At 53.5% G+C, this 3789-nt stretch overlaps 1 long non-coding RNA gene across 1 annotated transcript; it reads right to left on the bottom strand.

The window, feature by feature from the left end:
* Nucleotides 1–1578: 1578 nt before the first annotated feature.
* On the bottom strand, nucleotides 1579–3618 carry LOC106724784. The gene is made up of 2 exons (XR_001360621.1): nucleotides 3436–3618; nucleotides 1579–2559 (listed from the first exon to the last, which is right to left on the bottom strand). It is a non-coding gene; the product is annotated as an uncharacterized LOC106724784 (long non-coding RNA).
* Nucleotides 3619–3789: the final 171 nt, after the last annotated feature.

Raw genomic sequence — 3789 nt, 5'->3', positions numbered from 1 at the left:
AACCTGCAACCTGGGCATATGCCCTTGACTGGAATCAAACCTGGGACCCCTTCAGTCCACAGGCCAATGCTCTATCCACTGAGCCAACCGGCTAGGGCATCTTCATATTTTTTTAAAAAAATATGTTATTGATTTTTAGAAAGAGGAAGGGAGAGGAAGAGAGAAACAGTGATCGGCTGCCTCCTGCACGACCCCTACGGGGGATCGAGGCTGCAACCTGGGCATGTGCCCTGACCGGGAACTTTTAATTTTTATTTTTTAATGTATTTTATTGACTTCTTACAGTAGAGGAAGGGAGAGGGATAGAGAGTCAGAAACATCGATGAGAGAGAAACATCGATCAGCTGCCTCCTGCACACTCCCCACTGGGGATGTGCCTGCAACCAAGGTACATGCCCTTGACTGGAATCGAACCCGGGACCCTTGAGTCCGCAGGCCGACGCTCCATCCATTGAGCCAAACCAGTCAGGGCGAACCGGCAACCTTTTGGTGCACATGAGGACGCCCAACCAACCGAGCCACCCCGGCCAGGGCCTGTGCGGGGGTCTTAGCTTATAAAGGTGGCTGCATGAGGACACGTAGGGGTTAATACCTTTGAAAGGAGGTTTTTAATACTCAGGCGCCTGAAGATGAGCCACGCCACGCAGGGTAAGCGGAGACAGGCGAACTGGGGACCGTGCCAGGTCAGGGTCGGGGGCTGCGAGGTTCGTGACTTTGCACGCCCACGAGGGCTGGCTCGTGGGGACCACGGAAACCACTTGGGCTGTTAGTCTGTCTCTGAGGCCGTGGTTCTGTGCAGCGATTCAGGATGACACACCCAATAGCCAACACAGGCGCTAAAGATCCGAAATCGCTTCCTTCCCCTGCTTCCTGCTGCTTGAGACGCTTCGGATGAATGACATCTGCCTGGCGGTTGATGCCTGGGACCTTCCCCCGGCCAGGTGTGGACTCACCCCAAACCCCAGCTCTCTGCCACCCAGCTTGCTCACGTTGCAAGAAATGCTTGAGCCCGGCCCGTGTCGCTCAGTGGTTGAGCATTGACCTATGAACCAAGAGGTCACTGGTTTGAGGACCGGTCAGGGCGCAGGTTGCTGGCTCCATCCCCAGTAGGGGGCGTGCAGGAGGCAGCCGATCAATGATTCATCATTGTTGCTTCTATTTATAGCTCTCTGCCACCCAGCTTGCTCACGTTGCAAGAAATGCTTGAGCCCGGCCCGTGTCGCTCAGTGGTTGAGCATTGACCTATGAACCAAGAGGTCACTGGTTTGAGGACCGGTCAGGGCGCAGGTTGCTGGCTCCATCCCCAGTAGGGGGCGTGCAGGAGGCAGCTGATCAGTGATTCATCATTGTTGCTTCTATTTATCCCTCTTTCTTCTCTGAAATCAATAAAAATATATTTAAAGTAAAACAACACACACACACAAAAGAAGAAATTCCTGAGATCCTACGGTGTCAACTTCCCCTTCCCCCCAACTTTATTTTTCTAATAAGAGATCACTGTTCTGCAAAGTTTTTGTTCTTGGCCATTTGAGTTGTTGGACTTCTGCGCCTCGCTTGTGAATAATAGAATTATATCTAGTTTGGCAGGTTCTGACGCAGGCCCCTTAAACTTGGTGTTAGGCGGCCGTCGGTACGACGCCCAGCACCTGGGCACACAGACATTGGCCCGCGCACTGCCTTCCTCACTCTGCTCTCCAGCGAGCGATCCCTTGACCTGTAGCAGCCACGCGGGAACCAGCATCGCCCTTGGGGCGGCACCCAAAGCGGATCGTCAATTGCATCTGAAACCTGGGGCGGCGAGTGGCGGCCGGGGCCGTATGTTCCAGGGTCTTCTCGCAGGTTTATCGGTCTGAGTGTCCATTTCATTTCTGCTCGTGCGTGCCATCTCCGAGGGCCGGGTAATTCCGTTGATTTCTGGTGATGGAGACGGTGATGAGCACTCCCTCCACATTCAGCAAAGCCATTTCTCTCTTCTTCGCCGGGAATCCCATTGGTGCCCCCTGTCCACAGTGCTTTCCTGATTCAATATTTTGTGTACCTGGTTATGAATTTGATAGAGCATTTAATTTGACATTTACTATAAAACACCTGATTTCAATATAGTGGTACGTGTATGTGTGTGCGCGCGTGTGTATGTGTGTGTGTGTGTGTGTGCGTGTGCGTGCGTGTGGTGTACACCGTTTTAGTGCCGTGAGCCTTGGGAAATTGACCCTACAGATATCGCATATAGACCTACATGTATAAGGCTTGTTTGTATTTTTTTGGCAAAGCGATACATTCCTGTTATTTATAAAAATGACTGCCTTCGGTGTCATGTAGAGATCTTTGTAGACTGATTTCAGAACAGAATTAAAATATTGTGAAAATGACAGCTTAATAAATGTTTTATTGTAATAACTGGCTGCTGTATGACCTCTTAAATCTACTTCCTCCCTCCCGGCCAAGCCTCCGTGGAGTTCTCCCAGTTTCGACACGTGATGGTGATGCTATGATTCTGTTCCCCATCCGACGAGAAGATCAGACCATCTCTCACGGGAGGTGTTCACTGGGAGGCGGGGCCTGTCGGATAAAATACAGGGTGCCTGGTTCAGTGTGAATTTCAGGTAAACGACAAACAGACTTTAATTTTGGTTAATCCTCTCCTGAGGATATTCCCCCCCCCCCCCCCCGTTGATTTTTAGAGAGAGAGGAAGAGAGAGGGATAGAAACATCAATGACAGAGAAACATCCATCAGCTGTCTCCTGCATGCCCCTATTGGGGATGGAGCCCACAACCCGGGCATGTGCCCTGCCCGGGAATCAAACCATGACCTCCCGGCTCATGGTGGAAGCTCAACCACGGAGCCGGCTGGGCTGTCGTTACATGCTAATCGGTAGCTATAACCCACAGAAGGAAGTGCTCCTGGGGTAGGTTAAAGGATACATAAAGGTCCCTGCCTTGGGCTGCTATATACAGAAATACCATGGACTGGGTGGCCCAAACAGCAAACAATTATTTGTTTGTTTAAATATATTTTATTGATTTTTTACAGAGAGGAAGGGAGAGGGATAGAGAGTTAGAAACATCGATGAGAGAGAAACATCGACCAGCTGCCTCCTGCACACCCCCCACTGGGGATGTGCCTGCAACCAAGGTACATGCCCTTGACTGGAATCGAACCCGGGACCCTTCAGTCCGCAGGCCGACGCTCTATCCACTGAGCCACACCGGCCGGGGCCAAGGAACATTTGTTTATGACAGTTCCGGGGGCTGGAAGTCCAAGGGCAAGGTGCTGGGTATTTGGTGTCTCGGGAGGGGCCGCTTCCTGCTTCTCTGTTCCGTGACCCTTGATCCCTTGTCCCTTCCCACTGACTCCAGGAGCTGACGTTCACTTCCTCCCTCTGCACTTCGCGGGGTCCCCTCCGAGCCCCGCAGCGCCCTGGGTCCTCACCTACCTGGGGCCCCACGTGCATCCGAGTGCAGAAATGTTAGCGTAACCGCGTCCCAAACGCAAGCCCCCCCTCTTTCGGTCCCACGGGAGTTAAGCGCTGGGAACCGGCTGAGACCCGCACGTGGGGCGGGACTGACGCGCTCGGCGCCCATCGGGTTGCCAAGGTGACGGCGCGCGGCCTTCGCAGGCGAAGGGTGGCCCCGCCCCGCTGGTCAGCTCCCATTGGGCACGCCCTTTTCTGGTCTCTCCCTTGGGATTGGCTGAGAGGCGCGGCCCATGTACCGGAACGACTTGCGATTGGTTGGCGCTCAGGCCGTGGCGCGGCAGCCTGGGCTGATGTGGGGCCAGCTCTCCGTCC

This window comes from Myotis brandtii, unplaced genomic scaffold (genome assembly GCF_000412655.1).
Source record: "Myotis brandtii unplaced genomic scaffold, ASM41265v1 scaffold97, whole genome shotgun sequence".
NCBI classification, from domain to species: domain Eukaryota; kingdom Metazoa; phylum Chordata; class Mammalia; order Chiroptera; family Vespertilionidae; genus Myotis; species Myotis brandtii.
This window is presented reverse-complemented; position numbering and strand designations above follow the sequence as displayed.